Source organism: Eulemur rufifrons, chromosome 1 (assembly GCF_041146395.1).
Source record: "Eulemur rufifrons isolate Redbay chromosome 1, OSU_ERuf_1, whole genome shotgun sequence".
Taxonomy (NCBI): Eukaryota; Metazoa; Chordata; class Mammalia; order Primates; family Lemuridae; genus Eulemur; species Eulemur rufifrons.
In genome coordinates, this window is record NC_090983.1 from 95,671,601 (window position 1) to 95,698,832 (window position 27,232).

Below are 27,232 nucleotides of genomic sequence, written 5' to 3' on the forward strand. Positions count from 1 at the left end.
CTAAATCTGGCTATGCCCATGTGTTTATGTATTACTTACGGCTGCTTTTGCACCACAATGGCAGAGTAGAGTAGTTGCAACAGAAGCTGTATGGTCTGAAAAGCAAAAAATATTTCCTGTCTAGCCCCTTACAGAAAAAGTTTGCTGATTCCTGGCTAAGACCATTTACATTTAATGTAATTATTGATGTGTTTGGATTTAGATCTATCATTTTATTATTTTTATGTCTGTTTCCTCTATTTTTTTGTTCCTCTGTTTGCCCTTTCCTACCTTCTTTTGGGTTATTAGAATATTTTTAATATTCCAGTTTGTCTATTATGTTTTTGACTATCTACGTGTACATACATACATACATATAAATATAAATAAATAAATAAATAAATGGATTTTAGTGCTTGCTGTATGGATTATAATATATTAATACATCAGTAATTCTGCTTACTTTATATTGATCACTGATTACATTGATTACTTAGTATCAATGTTTTACAAATTCAAGTGAAATGTATTAATATTACCCCATCTAAACCCTTTTACCTTCCCTTTGTGTTGTAATTGTGTTATGCATTGCATCTATTTACATTGAAAACCAATCAGATAATATTATAATTTTTCTTTCAACTCTCAAACATGTTTAAAAGAACTCAGGAGGGAAGAATATTCTACTATATTTACTCAGATATTTACCATTTCTCTTGATTTTCTTTTATTCCTGGTATTCCAAGTTTAATTCTGCTACCATTTCCCTTCTGTCTGGAGAACTTCCTTCAGCGATTCTGTTAGAGAAGATCTGTTGGCAACTCATTCTCTTAGTTTTCCTTTGGTTTAGTTCATCCAAGCTGCTATAACAAAACACCTGAGACTGGGTAATTTATAAATAATAGAAATTTATTTCTCATAGCTCTGGAGGTTGGGAAGTCCAAGATCAAGGTGCTGGTAGATTTGGTGCCTGATGAGGGTCACTCTCTGCTTCCAAGATGGCGCCTTGTTGCTTTGCCCTCTGCAGGGGATGAATGCTTTGTCCTCAGGTATGGAAGATGATGACAGAAAGGGGGAGGGAGCTATCTGAAGCCTCTTTTACAAGGATGCTAATCCCGTCCATGAGGGTGGAGCTCTCATGGCCCAATCACTGCCCAAGGGCCCCACCTCTTAATACATCACTTTGGGGGTTAAGTTCCAATATATGAATTTTGGAAGGACGCATACATTCAAACAATAGCAGCCTTCATCTGAGTATATATTTTATTCAGCTTCATTCCTAAAGGGTATTTTTGCCATAGGAAGAATTCTAGCTTGACAGTTCTTTTAGTTTAGCAGTTTAAAAGTGATTTTCCACTCCTCTAGCCTTCATGGATTCTGATGAGAAATCTGAAGTCATTCCGCTATTTGTTCTTCTATAACTAATGCATCATTTTTCTCTAGCTGCTTTCACAGTTTTTTCTTTGTCTTTAGTTTTCAGAAGTCTGATGATGTGTCTGTGCTTGGATTCTTTTGGGTTTGCTGAGCTTTTTGAATCTGTAGGTTTGTGTCCTTCACCAAATTTAGAAAGTTTTCAGCCATTGTTTCTTCAATTTTTTTTTTTTCAGAACCTCACACTTTTTCCTTCTGTGATTTTGCTGACATTATCGTTTGACTTTTTGGTTGTCCCACGGGTTTTTGTTATCCCACAGGTCTCTTAGACTCTGTTCTATTTTTTTAATTTCTCCTAATCTTTTATTTTCCCTCTCTGTTGTTCACATTGGCTAATTTCTATTTACCTTTCTTCAAGTTCACTGATTTTTTTTCTCTGCCATTTCTATTTTGCTTTTGAGCCTGTCCAGTGAGCTTTTCATTTTGGTTATTACATTTTTCTGATATAAAATTTTCATTTGATTCTTTGTTATATCTTTGATTTATTTTCTGAGACTTTCTGCCTTTTCATTTCAGGAGTGTTAACCATTACTTCTTGGAACATTTTTCTAATAGCTGTTCTAAAATGTGTGTCAGATAATTCCAACATCTGTGTCATCTGGTGCTGGCATCTGTTTATTTGTCTTATTCAACACAAATTGAGATTTTCCTGGTTCTCTGAGTGCTGAGTAATTTTAGATTATATCCTGAATGGTTTGAATATTATATTATGAAACTCTGGGTCTTATTTAAATCCCATGGGGAATGTTGATGTTTTTATTTCAGTAGGCCAACAACCTGGTTGGGTTTAGGCTGCAAGTGCCGACCAGGCCTCTATGGAGTGTGGTTTCAATTTCAGGTCCATTTAAAAAGCCTTTGTAGTGCTATTCATACTTGTTCCACATGTGTGCCTCCCAGTTGCCAGTTTGGGATCCAGGTGGTAAGCTATCTTTCAGTGCAATTTTCAAGTCTTTGTTTTGCTATTTAAGATCAGATCCTGGCATGTGCAGCTTGAGGATGTGCCATTTTTGAGCGTTTCCCTCTCTGTGATCTCTCCGGTGCACTCGGGTTCCCTGGGCTTCTCCTTTGTGGTCCTCTGGCCAGAAAGCTGTGGCTTTATTTACCCTGCTCCTGGGGCTGAGCAGTGAGAAAACACTGGGATTAAAAAAACAAGGCGGTAGGGGATGGACATGCTTGAAGCTCTGACTCAGGTGGGGCAAAGGCAATATATGTAACGTAAACATTTGTACCCCCATAATATGCTGAAATAAAAAAATTAAAAAAACAAAACAAAACAAGGGAGATTTCCCCCACCCTCTTGGGTCCACAGCTCCTCTGAACAGAGGGATGAGTTCCCTTATTTGAGGGTTTTAGGTGGTCATGGGACCTTGGTGCCAATTTCTGTCACTGCCTCTGCTACCACGAGATTCCCTGGCAGCCGGAATATGGGAGAGTAGAGAATGAAAAAAGTAAAAAAAAAAAAATTATGGGTGACTTCCCCTGCTCTTTCTGAGCATTAGAGGACACTTTTCAGTTCTTTAAGCCAGAACTACAGGGCTTTCCCTGGCGCTCTCTGTGTTGGTGTTCTGACACCCACTTCTGGATTTTGGGCTGCCTGAGTACAGGCCAGGACAACTGGAGGAAAAGTAGGAAGCTTATGCCAATTCAACAGTACTTTGAATTTTGGTATTCCTTAATTCACCTGCTGCTATTTACTGTTTACAGTCCTCAAATAACTGCTCCTGGCACTCTGTCCAGGTTTTATAACTTCATTCAATGGGAGAGACATGTCATAGTGTGTTTACTCCATCTTGCTCTGAACTGGAATGGGAACCATTGGTTTCTGTCACCCTTATTTTTTTTTATTTCAGCATATTATGGGGGTACAAAAGTTTAGGTTATGTATATTGCCCTTGTCCCCCACCCCGAGTCAGAGTTTCAAGCACTCATTATGTATGTATACACCCATCCCCCCTGCCATCTGCCCCGACACCCAATTAATGTTATTCTTGTATGTGCTGTTAGGTGTTGATCAGTGAAACCAATTTGATGGTGAGTACGTGTGTCACCCTTATTGCACCATTTCGGATGTAGATGACTTAAAAGGATGAGGAAGGCTGTCTGTTATGACCTGAAGAGACCTCATGACATATTAATAAATGAAACAAAGTGGGTCACTGGGTCCCTTATGTGGCATAATATATTCTCATTTATATATAATTGATATATTCATATATAGAAAACTTGGGTGTTCAGTTAATGTTTACTGCTGCAAGTAACAAGATACTTAATCAAAAATGTCTTGAATATTAAGAAAAGTTTATTATGATAGGAAGTCAGGGCATGGTTGGTTCCAGGGCTGGCTAATTTGCCAGATTAAGAATGTCAGAGCTCTTAGATGCTTGTTCAGAAATTCTTTTGACCTTCTTTAAAAGCTAGAAGATAAATGTAGCTCCTCCAGGCTCCCTTCCTCAAGACAGTGTCCAAAGTCAGGAAGAACCATCTCTTCTTGTGTTTCTCTTTTATTAAGAAGGGAAACTTTTTCTTAAGGCCCCTAGCAGACTTCCCTTATGTTAATAAATGAGGGTTGAATCACATGCCCAAGTCTATAGCACCAGGAATTACCAGGGTGCATGAAACTAGTTCATGTTTGTCCTTTGGGGCTAGGAAGGGAACACTGAAATCATTTGGGCTCCCACTGCTCAAACAAAATCAAATTTATCTCATAAGAAAGAAGGGAGGGTAATGAAAGAAGGCACAAGCATATGGACAGTTAGCTTATGTTCATGCATTAGAAGATTTAATATTGTTAAAATGTCCATACAACCCAAAACAATCTAGAGATTCAATGCAATCCTTATCAAAATCCCAGTGGCATTTTTTACAGAAATAGAAAAAAAAAATCCTAAAATTCATATGAAACAAAAAGAACACTGAATAGCCAAAACAATCTTCAGAAAGAAGGACAAAGCTAGAAGCCTCACACTTCCTGATTTCAAAACATACTACAAAGCTATAATAATCAAACAATATGGTACTGGCATAAAGCCAGACATATAAACCAGCAGAACAGAATAGACAGCCCAGAAGTAAACCTACACCTATACAGTCAATTGATCTTTGACAAGGGTGCCAAGAAGAAACAAAGGGGAAAAGACAGTCTCTTCAACAAACGGTGTTGGAAAAACTGGATATCCATAGGTCATAGAATGAAACTGGACCCTTATCTTACATTATACACAAAAATCAACTCAAAATGGATTAAAGACTTAAATGTAAGACCTGAAACTGTAAAACTTCTAGAAGAAAACATGGAGGAAATCTTAACTTTGGTCTTGACAAAGATTTTTTGGCTATGACACCAAAATCAACAAAGGAAAAACAGACAAGTGGGACTACATCAAACTAAAAAGCTACTGTGCAGCAAAGAAAATAATCAGAATGAAAAGCAATCTATGGAATGGGAGAAAATATTTGCAAACTATATATCTGATAAGGTGTTAATATCCAAAATATACAAGAAACTCCAACAACTCAATAGCAAATAAAATAAAAGTTGACTAAAAAAATGAGTAGATATTGAATAGACATTTCTCCAAAGAATGTATACAAATGACCAAGAAGCATGTGAAAAGATGCTCAGCATCACTAATCATCAGGGAAATGTCAATCAAAACCACAATGAGACATCACCTCATACCCATTAAGATGACTACTATAAAAAAAAAAAAAAAAAACCAAAAGATAACAAATGTTGGGAGATGTCCTATTGGTGGGAATGTAAAATGGTGCAGCTTCTATGGAAGCCAGTATGGAGATTCCTTAAAAAATTAAAAATAGAACTACTATATGATCCAGTAATCCCATTTCTGGGTATTTATCCAAAAGAATTGACATCAGGATATTGAAGAGTTACCTATGCTACCATATCCATTGAAACATTGTTCACAATAGCCAAGATATGTAAACAACTTAAATGTCCATTGATGGGTGAATGGATAAAGAAGATGTGGTATACAATAGAATATTATTCAGTCATGAAAAAGAATGAAATCTTGTCATATGCTACATGAATGAACCTTGACGACATTGTACTAAGTGAAATAAGCCAGTCATAGAAGGATAAATAGAGCATGAGTTGACTTATGGAGTAGTCAAAGTCATCGAAGCAGAAAGTAGAATCGTGGTTGTCAGGGGCTGGTGGGAGAGGGAGTTGCTGTTCAATGGGTGTAAGGTTTCAGTCATACAAGATGAATAAATTCTAGAGACATGCTATTGTGTTTATAGTTAACGGTACTGTAATATACAGTTAAACATTTGTCAAGAGGGTAGAGCTCATGTTGATTATTTTTTACTCCAATACAAACAGAGATAGAGAGAACAGAGGTAAATGGTTTGGGTGGGCAGCTGCAGTCTTCCATGGATGTAGGTGCCAGTTCTGACCTACGAACAGTGTTTATCTTTTGGGTGCAGGATTTTGAGGAAATGTTCACTTAGTATTGGCATTTTCCATCTGATCACATATAGTGACAGGAAAATAGGTGTTTCCTATTTGAGAAAAGATGAAAAAGGGTCCTGGCTTTTATTTACTTTTCTGTGGAGCCTGCCTTGGTTCTCTGGCCCTCTCTGACCATCCCTTCTCTGAAGACTGGAAGTGCTCAAGGGCAGTGCCATGCAATTTGCTATTTCCGTCCACTTCTTGTTTGTTTCCTGCTATGTCCTGTGTATTATTTATCTTCTACCTTTTACTGGGTTGTAAGCTCTTCAGTGTCAGATATATTTCTTCGAGATCTCCAGGGCATCCAGGGCTGAAACCGTGGGTGGAGCACAATAAATACCCATCAAGTGATTTATAGAGTGGCCTGTTTCTGCGCAGGCCCTGGGGAAAGGGGCTAATGCATGGCCATTTGCTATCAATCCATTTCTGAAAAAATACTATCACTTTTCTGCTTGGATCCCTGATGATAAGAGACAACTCAAAGAACTGAAATTTTTCCAGGAAGACCTAAGTGATAGGAAGCAAATAATTATTTAATCAAAAGTCCCATTTATGCCATTCCACAGTGTTGCTGTTGAGCAAGGTTGCATCTTATGAGAATTTTGCATGTTAATGGACCATGCATGTATTTTGGTTATCAAATAACTCCAATTAGATTCAAAAATTCCTTCTTGGTAATCTACAAGGATTTGAATATACAGGGTGTATATTTAGATATGCCTTAGTTACCCAAAGAATCCTCTCTAAATTTTCTGATAACACGCCTTAAAGACAAAAAAATGACTCAAACGGGTATTGTGTAGTTAAGTATATTTACTTACATGATGCTTTTTACCTCTCCAAATCTTTTCATCTATATCACTGAATGTTTCAAGTGAATAGAACTTTGACACCATGACTCCAATACTTTTAAATAGGTAGGGAAACTGAGGCCCAAGGAAGGAAAGTGCTTTTCCAAGACCCACAGTAAATTATTGGCAGTCCTGGACTGGAATCTAGGAGGAACGACTCTTAGCTTTACCACTTTGCCAGGCTTCTTTGAAAATCCTGCTTTCTTGAAGGGTTATTACTGTTTGGACTGTTAAGTAGAGTTGTTAGGGCGCATCAGTTAAGCAAGATGTAAAACGATAGGATCAATATGTATGTATTTCGCTGAGAATGAGTAACCTACATGCTTCCTGGAAGAGATATTAGATAAAGAGTTTGTGGTAGGACCTTGAGTTTGAGACACCAGAGGGACACCCCAAGAGGGTAAGGCACGGTGAGGAGAATGGATGGACAAAACCTGAGAGAAAAATATCACCTCACCACAAATGTGCTACAGCAGCCAGCTGTTGGGGGTGGATGCTCTCCCTGTACTATCTAGATAAGATTGGCTCCATTTTCTATCTCATATCACGTGGGAAGTCAGATGCCTTCACCACGGTTTTTGTGAATTCCTGTTTACACTTGTTTTTTGTTACCTCTGGCTAGGTTTCTGTCTTTGCCAAATTATTATTTTATGCTGTGCTTTTTGAAACTGCTTCATTATTTTGCCCTGACATTGACCCAAGCATGAGAAACAGAGCTGTCTATTTTATTCCCTTCCAGGCAAGGAAGCTCTCCAAGGCTGTGCGGTCATGTCAAATTGGCTTCTACTGGTTACATGGAAGACAATCTGACCATCAATAAGACTAACAACTGCACTATGTCGAATACAGTCAACATGTCTAAATAAGGAGTTCATAATGATAATGATAATAATAGTGATAAACCTCATTTATAACCTTTGGGTTCTATGCATTATTTTGAAAGGTGGTACATAAAAGGTAAGTAATTTTTTATCCTGCTCTTATCATACTAACTATTCCTCAGAGTAACCAAATAATTGACAAAGGGAAGTTTCTCTTTATAGAAGCTAATAGATATAGAAGAAACAATAAAATCAGAATTCTATGATTTTGTAATCCCTAATGAAATAACAGATGTGGGCAACGATCATCAATAGTACTGATGTCATAAAATGAGACAGAGTTGGGTATTATATGTCTCCTGATGGAAGTACTCAACACCACTTATGAAGGAGTCTTGCCAAAAGAAATCAAACAATTGGAAGAGTTGATAGGATTCCAATTTGATTTCTTTTGGCAAGACGCCTTCATAAGTGGTGTTGAGTACTTCCATCAAGAAGGATTTGTTTCAAAGTAGTCTGGGGAGGAAAACAAGGGGTGGGTGTAGAGATGAAGCTAGATTGGCCATGTGTTGGTAATTGTTGAGGCTGGGTCATGGGTACATGGGGTTTTGCCATGCTATTTTCCCTCATGTATAGTTGAAAACTCCCATAATTAATAAATTATGAAATTATCCTAACCCAGTGTAAGCAAAACAAAGCAATCACGCACATGAAGCAGCTCTGTGAGGTGGACTTTTATTTTTTTTGAGACAGAGTCTCGCTCTGTCACCCAGGGCTAGAGTGCAATGGCGTCAGCATAGCTCACAGCAACCTCAAACTCCTGGCCTCAAGCGATCCTCCTGCCTCAGCCTCCCCAATAGCTGGGACTACAGATGTGAACCACCATGCCCAGCTAATTTTTTCTATTTTTAGTAGAGATGGGGTCTCATTTGTGCTCAGGCTGATCTCAAACTCCTGACCTCAAGTGATCCTCCCACCTTGGCCTCCCAGAGTGCTAGGCTTACAGGTGTGAGCCACTGTGCCTGGCCAGAGGTGGACTTTTATTGAAAACTCAAAGGTAATAGGGAGGTTGCACCAAGCTTCATATATGATTAATACTGAATGTTAGCCTTATTTTTCTTAAAAATAAGCTCCTCAGCCTTCCCAACTACTCAAAATCCAGCTGTCTATTGTGTTTGTTCTCCCTTCTGCCTGCCACCACTTTCCATTTCTAGCAAGGCCAGAAAAAAAACAACTCCCATTTTATTAGGTAGAGCTATTCAGCGGTCCCTCACCAGGAACTCAACTCTGGGCCTTCTTTTGCAAATCCAGTGGTCCACTGGTGCGCTATACAACAGGCACTTACTCCAGATCTCACAGCTTCCTCCTTGTATTTGATAAGGTACAGATGAAGCTGCTATAACAAAGTAAGCCACAGTGCAATACCTCCAAAGCAGAGAAGCAAATTTCTCTTTCCCGTAATGGGTCTGGGGGTGGGGAGTCCATGAAATCATTCAAGGACCCAAGTTCCCTCCATCTGGTGGTCCCTGCACCCCTGGCCTGGAGCACCGCCAGTGAGAATGAGACAGAGTGTGGCAGGGTCCATGCTAGTGCCGACAGGACCAGCCCAGGGAGTTACACGCACTGACAATAACCTAGTTGCTCGGCTTCAGTAGCCACACAGAGCTTGGGGTGCAGCTTGGTCAGCATCCTTGTGCCCAGCTACAGCTCTGCATCCTTGGCAGAAGGGGAGAATGGGTTCTGGAGTGTATCTCTCTGCTCTCGATCTCTGCAAGGGCAACAGCGATTTTGTGCCCACTGATATTATAGCCATGGCTGGTGGGCTGTGATCAAATGCAACTTTAACTTTGTCCCCCAACCCCCTTCAGGGTTACTCAGTGAAGGTTATCTTGCTTTGCCTCTGCGTGAAACCCTGTCTTGCTCACATCTTCTCTGTCTGCTCCTTGGTAATAGAACGTAGTATGGAGTTTAAGTCTCGGTTCAGTAATTAGAATGTCCAGTCCGAGGTAGGAACTCAGTTTGTGGACATGTACTCACCTCTCTCCCAGCTTGGCCCAGCCTTAGGGGACATGAGTGGCTTTCTCTTAGTTTCTGCACCCTTGCAGGATGGTGCAGGTGCTGGAGGAGGGAGGGAGGGTCCATCTCGCTGCCATGGGCTCTGCTGGGAGCTGGTGTCCTGCCGCCTGGGCCTGACAGGCATTTGGGAGGCTCTTCAGAGCTTCCTGGCGGGTTCCTTTGAGCAGTCCCGTGCTTCCCTGTGCTGGGCAGCAGCTTGCGAGACCTCTGGCAGCGGGGGGAACACAGTCTCTTGCTGCAGAGATCTCTCTGGCCCTCTAGGCAGCCCTGCTGACCCTCGGACATCCTGGATCCGATGTTCTGTCTCACGGGGCCACATCTGGTCCTCAGGAAACACTGATGCAGCCCTTGCTTGACGCTCTTCTCACGGACCTTTGACCTCTTGATTTCCCAGCTGGGAGCAGGAGCCCTCCACATACTGAGGTCTCCATGAAACCCTGTGGGCTGGCGGTAGGATCCACAGCACAGCCTGTTCCAAAGATACAATTCCTTTTGTACCAGTGGAGAGGGTGAGGGAGTTCTCAAGCTGTGGGCCAGCTTCCTGAGCCCACCTGTATAAAGCCTGCCTCTGGTGATCCATCTCACTGACACTTTGGGATTGGGTATCTGTTGCCTTGGTGCTCAGCTGAAACGGAAGCAGGAAGAGCCCTGCCCTGTCACCCTGTCATATGGCTGAATCACGCTGCCTGCCAAAGCAGCCACGGTGGGTGTAGGTTTTAAATAATAATTTGTATCTTCCCTCTGCAGTTGGAATCCCCCTGCCCTGGCCAGGGAAGGCAAACCCAGTGGGGAAGCCAGCTTGGATGCCCTGTCCACCTGTCCCCTGCCTCCTCCCCTGTCCATGCCTGGGAAAGAAGGAAGCACTGGTGGGAACATCTCTTTGAAAAGGATTTTCATCCCCAGATTTCTGTGATGTGGCTCTTCCGGGGAAGTAATGTCTTCATATTATATGACCTGTGAGTGCTTTTCAGCAAAACAAACCCTTTGGATTCTGTGCACTTTGCTGCCACATAAATGACAGCTATTAGGTCAGTGGAGGGGTGGCAGTGGGGGGGGGGGCAAGGCTGTGTTTGTTAGACCAAATTAATGGACACCTTGGATTAATATGTTCCCACCATCACAGGCCAAGCCCTTGCAAGGCTGTGAGCTCAACAGAAGGGTTTATGGCAAAGTGGGCAGGGGCTGAGGCCCACTGCAGCCACCTGGAAGGGTGGCCCACCTTTGTGCCAATTTGTCCTTGAGCCTCAGAGCCCCTAAAACTGAAGAAATCCATTCAGCACGTCCTGCCCTCGCGCCTGCTGCGTGCTTGTTACGGAAGATGACAGTTCGGTGATAAAGATGCCAGCTGCTGGCTGGGAGGAGCGTGGAGGCAGAGCCTAGAGCGGCCAGCCCACTCTGAAGACCTGTCTGGACTCCCTCAGCGGCCGCTGCGTCGCCAGTCATTCACCCACTCCCCTCGCCTGGGGGCTCTTCCCCACCCACCTCCAGAGCTCACCTGGCCACCTCTCCTGCCCTCCCACTGCCCTTGCAGCGTGGGGTCCTGGGCTTGCCTCCTTTGAGTCCAGTCCTTGGCTCTCGTCATGTGGGAAGGTCCCAGGACTGATGACACAGGCAGGCTGCTGACGGTGCACATGTGGGGACAGCCAAGGAAAGGGAGGTTTGCCAGAAGCCCAGAGCCTGGTGTCCTGAGCGTCCCTCTTTAGAGGGAAGTGGCAGGAAAAGCCCACCCGTGTTGTCGCTGGGCCAGGCTGCTGGGCACCAAACCAAGCAGAGAGCTGTGGTTTGACTCAGGAACAAAGCGGTTTTCTCCTGTCATTCCACCGCTGTGGAAAGACAGCCAAGAATGAATTCAATTTACCTCCTGTAAGTGGAGAGTGACTCTTTCCCCGACTTTCTCCAGGTAAGCCCGTAGCGGCGAGAAGGCATGAAGTCAGCCAAAGGCTGTGGACGCGGCGGCAGGATCTCCGAGTCACAGCCAGTCAGCAGGGGGCGGCCCGAGATCTGCTCTGCTGACTGCAAAGCCCACGTTCTTCCCACGTCCGCGTGTTGCTGGCCTATTATTGATATTTTTGAGTCGTTTCTTAGCTATAAGTTTTTTTCAATTTATTATTTTTTTGTGGTAAAAAACAGCATGAAATTGACCATCTTAACCATTTTAAGTGTACAGCAGTGACCATTGCATGCACACTGTTGTGCGACTCTAGAGCTTTTCCATCCTGCAAAACTGAATTCTATACCCACTGAACAGCTCCCCTCTTCCACCTCCCCTCAGCCCCTGGCAACCACCATTCTGTTTTCTGTTTCTTTTTTTTTTTTCTTGAGACAGTGTCACTCTGTTGCCTGGGCTAGAGCACCGTGGCATCAGCCTAGCTCACAGCAACCTCAAACTCCTGGGCTCAAGCGATCCTCCTGCCTCAGCCTCCTGAGTAGCTGGGACTACAGGCATGCGCCACCACCCCAGCTAATTTTTTCTATATGTTTTTAGTTGTCCAGCTAATTTCTTTCTATGTTTTGTAGAGACGGGGTCTCGCTCTTGCTCAGGCTGGTCTCGAACTCTTGAGCTCAAACGATCCACCCACCCCGGCTTCCTAGAGTGCTAGGATTACAGGCGTGAGCTACCGCGCCTGGCCCTGTTTTCTGTTTCTAAGAATGTAACTACTTTAGACACTGCATGTAAGTGAAATCATGCCGTTGATTTTTGTGATGGGCTTATTTCCCTTGGCATGATGTTCCCAAGGTCCATCCGAGTTGTACCGTACGATAGAATTTCTTTTTTCCTTTTTAGTTTTAGAGACAAGGTCTTGCTATATTGCCCAGACTGGCCTTGAACTCTTGGCCTCAAGTGATCCTCCTGCCTTAGCCTCCCAAGTAGCTGAGACAACAGGTGCTCACCACCACACCTGGTGGATTTCCTTCTTTTTTAAAGGTTGAATAATATTCCATTGCATAAATATACCACATTTTCTTTATCCATTCCTTCATCCATGGACACGTGGATTGTTTCCACCTTTTGGCTATTGTGAACAATGCTGCAGGGAACATGGGTGTAAAAATAGCTCCTCAAGATCCCTGTTTTTGGTTCTTTTGGCTACATGACCAGAAATTGGATTGCTGTATCATATGGTAGTTCTAGTTTTTTGGGGAACTTTCATACTATTTTCAGTAGAGGCTGTACCATTCCCATCAAAAGTGCACAAAGGTTCCAATTTCTCTACACCCTCATCAACACTTGCTATTTTCTGTGTTTTGGTAGTGGCCATCTTGAAGTGATATTTCACTGTGGTTTTGGTTTGCATTTCCCTGATGATTGGTGACATTGGGCATCTTTTCATGTGCTTGTGGGCCATTTATGTATCTTCTTTGGAGAAATGTCTATTCAAGTCCTTTGCCCATATCTTATTATGGTTGTTTGTTTTTTGGCTGTAGAGTTGCAGAAATTCTTCATATATTTCAGGTATTAGCCCCTTATCAGATATATGGTTTGCAAATATATTCTCCCATTTCTTAAATTGTCTTTTCACTGTTGATTGTTTCCTTTGCTGTGCACAAGTTTTAAAGTTTGACATAGTCCCATTTGTCTCTTTTTGCCTTTGCTGCCGGTGCATTTGGTGTTCTTAGAAATAAGGATTCAAGTGCAAATAGTTCATTCGGGGGGGCAAGGAGACTGGCAGGGAAATGATGCAAAAGGAAACTGCAGAATGATCCTTCCCAGAGGTGGAGAGGCTGGGGAATTTCTGCACCATCTCCTGTCGGTCACTGGCTGAGGGTTGCTCCTGGGCAACGTTAATTCCCGGGCACTTCTGATTTGCCCGGCAGGTAAGCAGAGCAGCCTTCCCTGGTTCCAGAAAAGCCTTCAGGTACAGAGATGCAGGTGCTGGCAGTTGGTAGCTATTTGGAGCACCTAAAATGGTGGGGTTTGAATGAAGTGAGTGGAGTACCAACAGCATCTGCCACACCCCAAATAATCACAGGTCGTGGGTTCTAGTCCTGATTCTGTCACTAACAAGCTATTTGACTTTGGATAAGTCATGCAACCCTGTGCCTCAGTTTTCTTAAATGCAGAATGGGGGATTAATAATTTAATCTCTCCAAGTAGAATATAAACTTCTTATGACCAGACAGTATGCTTTGGACACCTTTTCCCAGGGTATAGCATTAGTTCAGTTGCATACCTCACCTTGCTGCCTATTCTGGAAATTGCTTTAATCAAGACCTTTGGAGATTTGGAACATGCAGAATGCTTGTCTTTTGTGAAGACGCATAATATTACCATCCATGTGGCTGCTTCTACACTAGGACCTCCTTTGATGCTCAACACAGCTCTGTAAGCAGATTGAGCAGATGCTACTGGAGTCATCTGATGAGGAGGGAAACAGGGACACAGAGCTCTGTACGCACTAGATGCTTAGAAATGCTCAGCACAGCTAAGGACTGAAATGTTCCCTATATTTTTGACTGTATGGCAGGTGCTTGAACATGGATTCTCTATGTACATGTAACTTTGAATAGACACGTATTCTGAAATGTCACACACAGTCATTAGGTATGCAGAGATCCTCCTTGGAAGGGGCCATTAACTACCATTTATGAACTGGTCTAAATTCCGTGAATGGTGCACCCAAGGATGACCTTGGGTTCAGATGTCAGCAAATTATGCTGCACAGCATTTTGTTCCATGCTCCAGACCCTGGTGTGAAGGTGGGATAATTGTCACATAGGCAGTAGGCATGTCCTTTCCATATTCATGGGCTTTTCACTTCTTGGTTGTCTGCTTGCTTCCAAGTACTTTCTGAATTAGTCTCTGAATTTTTTCTGACTTTTTAAAATGCATGGCTTAATTTCCATCAGAACTCACCCATGTTTAGAAATAATCTCCGAAAGTGACTCTTTGACTATTCAACCTATGGAAAGTTATTTTTGGAGATGAGAAAGGTCATGGTTACTACTTGGGACTTCTGAACTTGGAGCCTGTTGAAATTCTTCCAAAGCTGGCGGTCCCTCTCTGTGATCAAGTTCCCATTTTGTACTAAGATTGTATCATGAGAACATGTGGTTTAAAAGTTTTTCTCTTTTTTGATCTGTTTTCTTTCTCTCTCCCCACTCTCTCTCCAGCCTCCTTCTGAGAAGAGCATGAGTTAGCATCTCTGTCTACACACACACACACACACACACACACACACGTCCTCTCAACCTGATAAGAAAAAGATGCAGAAATTGAGGTCACAGCAAAATAGGGTGTTGGAATGAGATAAATCCAGGGCAAGCACAGCTCGTACGCAAGTGCTGCTCCTAAGGTTTTAGGCAGATATTAGAAGATGTTACAGATTTGGATCTTAACTTCTGGTAGCCAAAGCAAAGAAACACTACCCACAGAACTCACAGTTTCATTAGAAAAATAAAATCCAGTTACTTAGCAGAAGCTCAGAGTTTCCTATTGCCGCGGCCTGTGGACGTTCACTAACGGCAGAGCATCACACCGTCCTCGGCCCGGCTGCCAGCGAACTGAGTTCGGTCCATGCTGTGGGCTGTGCTCTGCTGTGTGGCCAGCGTGCCTTGATGTGTTGGGGTGGGGCAGGGTTGGGTGGTCTCTAGGGAGCTGAGGCATCACAGGAAGGGGAGTAGGTCCCCACGCTGTGCCTGGTGGTCCTGTGTGGCCCAGACTGAAAGAGGACTTGGAGGCTACCTCCCTGTCCAGGCCAGTTAGGACATCTGAGCAGACTTAGACGAGGCCTCCCTGGGCTCAGGGTCCCCGGGAAGCACACGTGCTGCGCTGGGCCTGACACTAGTGGTGGCTGCCACAGATCCCCTGGTCTTCTCCTCCCCTGTGTGGCCTGAAGCAGCTGCAGAGCTTCCCTGGCACTTGGGTGCTCAGAGTGCCGGGGTGGGTGGGCAGAGCCTGTCCCTTGCCGCTGTCCTGTGTCTGACTCTCCACTGAAAGGAGCAAAGTCGGTGTCAGCCCCCCAGGGCGGTGTGATCTGACACAGGGCCAGCCGTTCTCTCGGAATCGTCAATGTGCTGGCAACAGTCGTTCAGAGACGCATCTGGAGCACATGGAGAGAGGCAATGGCCCATCTTTCCGGCCAGGGAGACTGACCCGGATCTCTGGAGTCACTCGTGGAGCGAACAGACTGGGGAGATCTTGGCTTTCAGAGTGGGTATGTGAAGTTTTGTCCCCCAAAGGCTAACGTGCCTCGGTTTCTCTCTAATGGGCGTCCTCCACCAGCAATTTCTCCCTTGCTCTGATCATTTTCCTTGGCTGATTTCTGGTTTCCAGAAATAATGTCTTGAGATTGCAGTTCAGTTCCTGGCAATGCAGATAAGCACCTCCTTTCAGCGAGGGCTCGGGGACCTTGCCAGTGTTGTGAATTGTGGGACGCCGGTGGCTGCCACTTGTGATTACTGTGGCCTCTGGTAGCTTCGTCAGCAGCAGTGACAGAAGCTCCTGGTTGGCTGTGACTTCCGTGATTGCCGTTGCTGGTAGCTTTCTGTTCTGCATGGATCAAGGTTGTTAAGAAACTTCTCGTTCAAAGAGAAGCCTCAGACTCAAAGATAATTTCTCTGCAGGAGTGATCAGGCCTTAAGATAGGAAGTGAGTTTATTGGGCGGCTGCTGAGTACTTCCTACTGCACAGCGCTGCCTGGGGTGTGGAGAGCTTTTTGTAGACTGCAGAGTGCTTTTCCTTGCTTAATTTCCGCCGTGCCTATGTGAGGGAGTCGATCAGTTAGATAGAGCAGGTCTGTTTCAGGTGACGTAAAATACTCCAGCTGAGTTGATCTATCCCGGGCTTTACTGGCCCATTCCTGTAACCGATGTGTCAGGAGCTAGTCCGTACTCAGGTGAAGCTCAATCTGGGGCTCAAAGGGTACCACGAGGGCCAAGTGCTCTTCCTGTCTTTGCTCTGCCTTCCTGGCATGGGCCTCACCCCCAAGGTTTACACGCAGGCTCTGGGCGGCTCAGGAAACCTGGCAGTAATCCTTACAAGCACCTGTGTCACCCAGTGGGAGACAGAGGGTCTCTCCTAGTAGCTTTTTCAGCGCAGGGAGCAACGGTCTCCATCCCACAGCCCCGGGAAAGCCTCCTTGGTTTCTCGGCTCTGATTAGCTTGTGTGTCCCTCCGTGGGCCAGAGGCGTGGGGTTCTCTGCCTGGCTCAGGGACTGTCCCCTGGAGCTGGGGATGGGTTTAACCTGACTGAATCGCAAGGCTAAGAAGGGGGAGGGAAACAGAGGGCTCTGCTCATGCAAGGAGGGGACGTGGATGCTGGCCTGCAAAGGCGTCTGCTGACTAGGGCCGGGGAGAACATGCCTGAGCTTGCCCAGGGTGGTGTAACAAGGGGGTGACACTCGTGGGCGATTTTCCCTCTCCCCCATTACACGGTGAGGTCATGGGGGCCGGGCCACAAGTTTTTTTCCTTCTGTTTCTCCAAGACCCAGCACAGTGCACCGCCCTCCCGGAGTGCTCCCTAAGTCTTTGCCGAGTGAGTGGAGTACAGTTAGGAACGTGTGCGGTAACTTAATGGAACTGGGGAGACTCAAGTGGTGGATTGGAACGGAGACCAGAAAGTACGCGAGGAACAGATCCTGAACGTCTGTGAAGCAGCCGAGAGCCCAGGCTTGCTCATCAGAGAGTGCGACGTGCTACAGCGTGAGGTGGGCGACCTACTGGGGGGGGGGAGCAGGATGAGAGCTGGGCAGCCGAAGTGCACGCTGGGAAGGCCCTGGAGCAGGTGGCCGTGACATGGCCCAGTCCACAGGAGTGACATCCCGGGCAGGGCCCTGCAGGGCACGGCCTCCCCCGTCACCCCCACGCCGGCCCCCAGTTCCCAATACTGTGAAGAAAGAAGTGACCGTCTTGCCATTTAAGGCACAAGATAGAAGAAATTCACAGGAGAGCAACATTTTTAGGACCCGTAGGGTTTAATGTTTTTGGAGTTAAATAGTGAAATGTGGGTGGAGCTTTGGGTCCCGTGCCTTGAACAGAGCAGGGTGCAGAGACTGAGGACAACAGCCAGGCTCGGGGAGGGTGGGCTGTGGCAGCAGCCACGTGGACCCCGTAGGTTTCCCACGGACATGATGTGGGTGTCACAGGAGAGCCCCCCCCCCAGGGAGTCTGCCAGGTAGTAGGTGTGCAAGGAATGGGGACTCTCAATGAGCTTTGTGCCCTGGCCCCGGCATGGCCACTGCAGCCTTCTTGCTTGCGGGGTGTGGTTTGCTTCCCTGTTTTAGCAGTGGAACAGGGGCTCTTGGGTCCCCAAACCATCACCGGGGGTCACTCCCCCTGCATGGCTGCTTGTCAGGGCTCGAGGCTGGCATTTGTTCTTCCTGGTCTGGGTTTGCCTGACAAGAGACCAAAGCAGAAACAGCCTTCTCTGCTCGTTAGGTCTGCCTGCACCTCCGGAGAAGTGAGAAACCTTCCCGGCCTCCCAGCCCTGAGGGATGTCCCCTGGGAACCCCTTGGCAATATCAGCAGGGGACATCGCTAGGTCTTTCCGATGCGCCACGTTGACCCTGGCTGACCTCTACTGAGCTCAGCTCCACTGAGGGCCACGCACACAGAATAAGTCCAGTGTCACTTCTGGCTGTGTGGCCAATGCCACGTGGGATGACTCTTTAGCCCCAGCCTTGGGCATCCAGTCACATGGCCCTGGATATTTCTTTCTCCTGCCCTTAAAGAATTCCAAGTGAGTTTTCAGGTGACTTACCCTCTGCAGATTAGGATAATAAAGGTCATTTTTAAACCCAGAATTCTTTCAGAGCTAAAAGAATATTAGTCATCTTTGAGTTCAAACTGGTCATTTCCTAGCTGAGCCCTTAGAGGTGAGTTGCAGCCTGGCAGGTGAGTGTGCTCTTTGTTTATATACTGACTCCTTTTAGGAGGCTGGAGGCAATTTAAAATAGGAACACATAAAATAAAACAATGTAAATAAAGAAAAAAGATTTAGGTTTAAGGAAAATAAGAATAAGCAACATGCATTGGGCCTGGAGAGAAGGAAGGAAGAGCACCGTAACAGGGCCTGCCTTGTTACTTTCAGCTCAGTCTGATATTTGACTCTGAGCTCCCTGGTGGCCAATGTGAAGAAGGAGGCAGTTGTACTCTTCTATTCAGAAAGGAAATCTAGGGGTTGTGCATGTCTCTTAAACCCATGAATCTTCATAATCCAACAAAGTAGGTTTCATTACATCCAGTTTATAAATGAAGAAATGGCATCTCAGAAAGTACACAGGACCTTGGGGCTACACAGCTGTTAAGTAGCAGGAAGAAGATATGAACCCAGTTCTGTCTGGTTCTGTATCCTATGCTCTTGACTACAGGCTCCACATCTCTGAGGTGAAGGGGCAAGCAGATAGCACTATTGGCCCTATTTTATTCTCTTAAAGGATTCAAATTGACCCTCTGGCCTGAATGAATGCTCCTCTGGGCTGGATTTTCAGAGGGTGCCACCAGAATAAACCCAGGCTTCAGCACAGTGCTGGCACACTGCAGTTCTTAGTGACCCCATGGTCACAGATAAATCAGTGGTGCTGTGTCCCCAGAGAAAGGCCAGTGACCTTTCTCTCCTTACCTCCTTCTGGGCTCCCCGGTTTCTGTTCTACATCTTCACAGGGTCCTTCTAAGGCAAATGCTCCTGCTTTTCACAATCCCAGTTTTCCAGAGGGGATTTTGATTTTGGGGGAGGGGTGGATAATGTCATTATGGGCTGCCCTTTGGGCAAGGAACGAATGCATGTGGATGAGAACTGGCTTGCTCAGTGAATGAACTAGTAAAAGTAAACTCAAAGCAACGTCTAAACCAGTCTCCCACCGTTCCTTTGTTGCGCAATATGAAGAGCTCGTCTTTTCTTTGAGCCGGAGAAAGGCTCAGTTTAGCAAAGACGGGGTTCTGGGACAGAGTATCCCAAAGGAAACGCCCATGGCTTTTGGAGAGAAGAGGGGCCGTGGGGACAGATCGGCTCAGAGGAGAGAGCAGCCCGGGAGAAGCAGGCACGTTCTCTGCAGTGGCTGGATGGGAAGGGTCCTCCAGCCAGGCCATGGAGCCTCAGGCCTTCCTCTGCCACCTGCCCCTGGAGGGAGGAGCTACGGGCAGAGCTGTCCTTTGTTCCCCTGCCTCTGCCGGGGGCTCATCCCCTGGGGCTGGGGCCTCTCCACCCACCTGCCCTTTGCTCACTCCACGTCCTCTTTTGCTTCGAGGTGTGGTCCTCAAGCCATTAGATCAGGCCCCGCCTGACCCAGGGAAGGAAGTATGCTCACCGCCACCTGCTGTGAAGGTGTGTGGACGGCCGGCAAAGGCACGAGGCAGAGCGGAGATGGGGAGAGCGGATGGAAACACGCCCCGGCATCATTCTAATCCAGAATAGCCAAGCCACTGCCTCAGCAGTGTACACAATTTGAAGAGCACACGGGGAAAGACAGAACTCGAAGGCGGCTCTTAGCTGCGTTAATGCTCCCTTCAGTGGTGTTATCAGCACAGCAGATGGTGGACGGCCGGCGGAACTGGAGGAAACCGAGCATCCTTCATAGCTCACTTAAGGCAGCATCTGGGGCGGTTTTATTATTTATGGAGTCACGGAAACAAGCTCTACTACACCGCGGTGTGTTGTTACTTAATTCCTTTCTCCTCCTGAATGGGGTGTTGGTAGACTCCGCGTGGTTATTAAGGGCAGATTTGTTTGACTTCAGGTATATATATATATATATTTCTGGAGTAACTAGCTTTTGGCAGCTCAACTTGAAAATTAATTTAAAGCACTAAAGAGAGGTGTCGGGAAGGAGCAGCTCCATTCAGACGTGGCGTAGGCGTGATCTATTTCCACAGACTCTCCCGTGTGCACTAGTCAAAGGATGAGCGGTCACAGGAGCCTCCCTGGACCACCTCCATCCGGGTGGGCTCGGTACACGAAAACCCAGACAAGCCAACATTTATTAGATAGAGTTGGGGCGTTTGCTTGACTTTTGGAAGGATTTTGCTGTATGGAAGCATCTCTTTAAACTTTTGCTGAAAAGAGTGGGAAAAAAACAGTCGAGAAAATAAAGGTCCAGCGTGAAGAACTCCCGAAGTTTAAGAGAACTGACGAAGGAAGATAATTGGAAATAATGGGGGGTCTGTCCCATGGTGCTAATGAACTTGCTTTGGGATCCCTTATTAAACAATTAATTTTTGAAAATAACTGGTTTATAATATTAAAAATGTAATACATATTCATGTCTAGATTCAAATTGTCCAGAAGGGCATAAGGTGAAACGTATAAAATCTCCCTCTCTAGCCCCTCCCGCTCCAGTTACCATGATTAATCGCTTGTTGTTTATCTGTCCAGAATTTCCTATGCAAATGAAAGGATATAGATCATATCACTTAACAAATCACAGATCGGCTCACGCTGTATGGATCATTCTGCAACTTGCTTTTTCACTTCACATGCCGTCTTGGAGATCTTCCCACGTCCGTGTAAATATCAGCATCGTTCTCTGAAATAGCCACACACTATTTCACTGCATGAGGGCATCGTCATTTTTCTAACTGATTCTCTGATAAACAACACGTGTGCTGTTTCTTGGCTTTTGCTGCAAACAACACCCTCATTCACCTGTCCTTGCACACATCTGCAAGTGTAGCTAACAGGTCAGTTCATCCTACTTGCTAGTCAGAAATGAGAATGCCTACCCTTCTCTGTACCTTTCTAATGTTTGCCAACATCACACAAGAAAATATTTTTTCATTTATTCAGTCACCCAAAGATATTATTTGAGCACCTACTATATGCTAAGCATTGTAGTAGGTTCTGGGAATACAACAGAGAGAAAAAAGAAAGTTTTCCATTGGGAAAGAGTTTTCCATTGGGAAAGAGTTTTCCCAGTGGAGCTTATGACCTGGATGGGGAGAAAAACATTAATTAAATACTCATTAAAATAAACATAAATTACAACTTTTATAAGTGCTATCACTCCCTGGTAGGTAGGAGAACATACAAAATGGAGAGCTGATCTGATGAGGGGTGGGCTGGGGCGTCAGGGCAAGTTTCCCCAGAAAGGGACAGTTGGGCTGTCATCTGAAGAATGAGTGGAAACTCCTCAGGGGAAGGAGGAAGGAGGCAGAGAGGGAAAGAACATCGTGGGGAGACAAAAGTAGCATATAATTCATGTTGCTGTAATTGCATTTATTCAATTTGAGTGAGGGTGACCATATGTCCTTATGTGATGGTCAATTGCATTTCACTTTCTGTGAATTGTCTGCTAACGGCCTTGACAATTATTTCCTATTGGGTTGGTCTTCTCTGCTTATTGATTTATAAAAGCTCTTTGCATATTAAAGAAATTAATGTTTCATTGGCCAAGAGTTATAAATATGTTTCCTATTTTGTTTTTTGGCTATATTTAGCTACTTTTTAATATTTATATGATTGTATTTATCAATATTTCCTTTGTGGCTTCTTGATTTTATGTCATTCTTATAAAGGCCCTATCTCCTCTGAGATTGTAAATGTATTTCCTCATTTTTCTGGTCATCATGTTTTTATTTCTTACATTTTAATTGATTTACCTGGGATTTATTTTTGGCAGGAATTGAAGTAGATATCCAGGTGTATCTACCCATGTTTGCTAATTACTAGCTAGTGGTACCATCACCAGCTTATACATGCATTTCATTTTCATGCCAATTTGAAATGCTATCTTTATCACTTACTAAATTTCCATTTGTAGAGTATACATTTAGATGTTACTTTATTCTTTGTTCTGTTTCATTGTATTTATTTTTGTCTATTCCTGAATAAGCTAGTACTTAAAGTATGTAAAGAAAATCATAGTAGCTTTGGAATATATTTTAATATCTTGTAGGGTACACCCTCATTTGGGTTGTTGCCCAAAACACAGAAAGATCACATGCATTGCTGAACGTACAGAAACTGGCCCTGCCCCTGAGCCAAATGTCTTAAACCCTCATATAAACTCCATGACCTGACCCCCTTGCTGCGAACACACCTGGGTAGAGCATCTCTTCTTGCTGTCCGCTGCAAGGATGCTGAAGCTCTGTGTATGCAAGTTCTCCCAATAAATGCTTTGCACTGGACACCCTGGCATTTAGTACTTTCTTTGGATCCCAGCCAGCTCCATTTTGGGACAGTTTGGAGCAGTCCTTTGCAGAAACTCCCATGCCACTGCTCTGGGGGTGGCTTCAGTTGCAGATTTGGTCAGAACCTGCATATACCCTGGGGAATGGGGAATGCCAGCCATCTTCAGCTCCCTCTTACCTAAAAATAGGACAAATATTGCAGGCAGTAACAGAGTTTCAACTGTGGGACAAAGAGAGGGAAATGTCACCTGGGTAGGCTGGACCTCTCTCCGCACCTCCTATGCAGGTGCTGAGCTGGTTTAGCTCAGCTAGGTGCAGAGTACCCATTTTCAAGTCCCCCTTAACAGAAATAGCATGAACTTGATAGGGACACCCAGGTTCAAATTTGTCATCCACTTGCTCTGTGACCTCTCAGAGTTGCAGTTCCTTCTCCAGACAATGGAGATAAGGATGCCTGCTTCTAAGAGTTGTTCTGAGAAAAAGAAATAATATTTGTGTAACACCTGACACAATGTGGCTGCTAAGCAGTAACCATTGTTATTAAGCATATCACACATTTGTTTCATAAAAAATCTATTGTTCTTGTAGTATCTAATGGCTTCTGTAACTTCTGAATGTCCATTTAAGTGCGAACTCGAGACCGGAGCTTTGAGGACCCCTGTGGTTGTTGCCAGGTCACGTGTTGGAGTATCGAATAAAAAGATGCAGAGACACATTCTAAAATAGGAAAGCAAGCAGTGAGCTATGTTCCAAATGTCAGATTTTTACCCTGTGGGTTCCCCCAGGCCCCATCCCTGCCCCCGGGGTGGGATAGCGCCCAGGCCAACCTCCGCTGTATCCTTTACAGGGTGGGGGTGCAGAAGGCTCAATTAGCATGCAGAATCTCATCAGCCTGTATTTCTGGAATGAACTTTTAACCACTTCCTCATTTCACAAGTTTAATTAGCTAAAACCGAGCCAGTGGTCTGGTGTAGATGGAAATGCTTTGAGAATAAAAATATCAGTTACTCTGAAAGCTCTCATGAAAGGAAATGAAGTGAACTAACAAAATAAAACCCAAAGCCCAAAACCTACCTGCCTGCCTCTCTCTCTCCTCAAAAAAAAAAAAAAAAAAAAAAAAACAGAAGAAAAGAAAAGAAAAGAAAAAAAATCGGACCTGGGTCAAAAACAAATTCTCCCAAGTGATGGAGCTTTCCAGGCAGTTTGTGAAGTGAAGTGTGTTCTCTAAAAAGCCATAATACTTTGAAATATCAAGCCTAAGGCAGGCTCTAATCACCGTGGTATATTTCATTAACAGAGAGGGTCACAAAGCATTCTGGTCAAGAGCAGATAATGCAATTTTGACAGGAATGTGGAAATTCGGAGAGCAGGCTTTAGTCAGCCGTGGCACTTGCATTTGAAAGGCCATGGCCCTTCGTTAGGTGATAAATACCAAGTGACGAGGATTCGTGATGGATGAACTTGGGACGTGCAGAGGGTGAGAGGGGCGGCGTGTGATGCGTCCCGGCCTGGCGCGCGGACACAGGGGGTGGCCGTGTTCTGGGGCGCTGGGTGGAGACCGGCCGGCCAGGCCCTGCCCTGGCCCCACAGCAGCGAGGGCACAGCGGCCCCCGGGGCTCACGGCTGCAGGGAGGGAGGACCAGGCCCTCTGACCTTACAGTGGGTGTGGGGACTGGGGCCTGTGACACCCTGACATTCTCATTTTCAGCCATTTAGCCGTATCTCCTCCTCCGTCAGCGCCGCCCTCCTGTTCCCTCACTCACACTCTGGCCATGCCCGTTGTGGCGGATGCAGCCTGTTCCCCTGAGCACCGGGCACGGGGCCCTGTGTCTCCCTCACCCGGGCCGCGCCTGCCTTTCCAGCCTCATCTCCCTGCGTCACCGCGGCACCTGCTGCCCCTGGCTAACTCTGGCTTGGGCCTCAGAACCGAAGTGAAGCATCGTTTTCTTTGGTGCTTCTCCCTGCCGGGGTACCTCAAGGCTGGGTAGAGACCAGCTCTGTGCCCCAGGTGGCCACGTGACAATCTCCTAACAGGGTGCTGCCACTGTCAGCTGGCTCGTCCAGCTCTCGCCTCTCGGGTGTGAGCACCTGACTTCCCAGCTCTGCATGGCTGCGTCTGGCACGGTGTGCAGGAACGGGAGGAGCCGGTCACAGGCCGGGCTTCCCAGGAAGCGGGTCTGGGAGCCACACCTGTGGGCAGGAGGAGAAACAGCAGACAGGGCGGCGGAGAGTGAGCTGCCGCACTGCTGGCAGCAGCCCAGCTGGGGGGCCCGGGTCCAGCAGCCCAGGCCAAACCTGTCCTCCTCAGACCCCTTCCACTCTCATTCATTGTGATTCAGCAAATACCTGAGCACCACTATGGGGCGGGTGCTGCTCTGGGCTCTGGGACAGAGTGGGGGACGACACAGACACGTCTCTGCTGTGTTCTTGTGGGGAGACCAACAGTAAACATGCGGATAGATCAACAGCACAGTTCCACTGTCTCAGGGGCCTGCAAAAAATAAAGAGCGTGACGTGACAATGCCAGGGGACAGGAGCAGGGAGGGGACCATTTTGGACAAGGTGTTTGGAGAGTCATCCGTGAGAAAGTGACCTTTGACCTGCAAGCTAGGGTGAGATGGGGTCAGCCCATGCATTTCTGGCAGAGGCAGGAGCAAGTACAAAGGCCCTGAGGCAGGATGCAGCCTGGCGGGTGAGAGAGCAGTGAGGGAGGGGAGGACAGAAGTGAGCTGGGAGAGGAAGGCAGGGACCAAGTGTTTGAGTTGAAAATCAAAATAGAGCTTTCATTGCACTGCAGGTACCCTGGGAAGTTCTTAGAGTGTTTAAGGCAGGGAGTGTAAATTTATCTGGTTAACATTTGAATACATCCCCCTTCCCGCTGCCAGATGTGGGCAGTAGAGGGTGAGACTGGGAGCTGGGAGACTAGGAGGCAGCAGCCACCCTAGGCAACAGGTGACTGGGGTTGGCCAGGGGAGACAGAGCCAGGGGACAGAGCGGGACCTAACGGGATCGTGGACGGACTGGCTGATCACCAGAGGTGTCCTGTGAAGGGACCAGGAGCTCCTGGGGGTTGGTTTGTACTCCCAAGAGTTCCCTGGCGCCACTTCCTAAAATGACGGGGAACTGTGGATCTGTTTCTCCATGTCTCCATCACACATTTCCTGTGGGATGTACCATCCCTTGCAGTCAGAGTTTGTCACCAAGAAGCCAGGTAAACAAAGTCACACTCATGTTACAAATGACTGGAAAGTGATTTATTCAGAACATAATCTACAATAGTGGAAACTTAGGCAAACACTCGGGTCCTCAGAGCAGAGAATGTGGAAATGTGGCTGCCAGCTACACCCGCGCACACAACAGGCCTTTTTTAAAGATTTTTTTTGGGTGGGGGAGGAGGATAGTGTTTATCCGGGCTTTTTTTTTTAAATAAACAAAAGTTTGTGTTTTCACTACATTTTTTCTCCTGTCCTGTGTGGAAATACAACTAAATCAGATAAATGCCAAAGAAATAGGAATCTAAAGTCAATTTCATGGACATTTCTTAATAGGTGCACTTCAAAAAGGAAGGACGACCAAGGCAAACACAACTGGCATTTCACAGCCTCCCCAGTGGCTGGGGAGATGGTGGATTCTAGTTTCAAGCTTTGCAGTCTCAGGGCAGATCTCAGCAGAAAAAGGAGCCGAGACACTCACGGGGGCAGCGCAGGAGACTGGCCGTCTGTGGAGCCGGTGGGTGTCACTGCCGCAGGGCAGTGATGTGTCTGCACCCTGCTCCCCAGCTGCAGCATGGGCTGCCCGACAGGATGGGTGGGAGATGCAGGAGGGAGGTCTCAGGGCCGCAGGTGCACAGCGAGGTCTGTCCTCTAGAACCTCCTGAGGCTGGGGCTGGGGCCCAGAGCATTACGTGGAGGGGCCACGGTCGGTGGTCACTGCAACTGCGAAGCTGAGGAATTGCATCTGCGCAGAGATAACACAGGACAGAGGGGCGCCATCGGCAGTGGCCATCGGTGCAGGACAAGGTGGACAGAGTCCAGCAGGCTGGGGACCAGGGGTGAACCGAGGAGGGGGTGGGGCAGCTGGCCGTCCTCATGGCTCTGGGAGGGACTGGGGGGAGGGGTCTGCAAGGAAACCACGGGCAGGACAGCAAAGCAGAAAGGAGGGGGGCCGAGTGCCTGCCAGCTGGGGGAGGCTGAGGACGTGCTCCGCAGGACAGAGGTGGCCTTTTAAACCTGAGAGCCCCCATCAGGATCTGCTGGTAGCACCGATGTGACTGGGCTCCAGAAGGGGTTGACGGCTGTCCATTGGGGTCCAGTCACTGTGCTCCCCGTGGCCAGGAGGCCGTGCTGAGCTCACCAGTGGTGGCGTGAGGTGTGGGTGGAGCCTTCATTCTGTCCCACTGCTGTGGTGTCTTGAGCCTGAACCAGTCTATGACCAGCATAAGCCCATGTCTGTCCTGCAATGGTCCAACGACCTTCTTTAATAACTGTAAGGGGGCGTTTCCTGGGCAGTGGCCAGAGCCTGGAGTCTGGAGCCA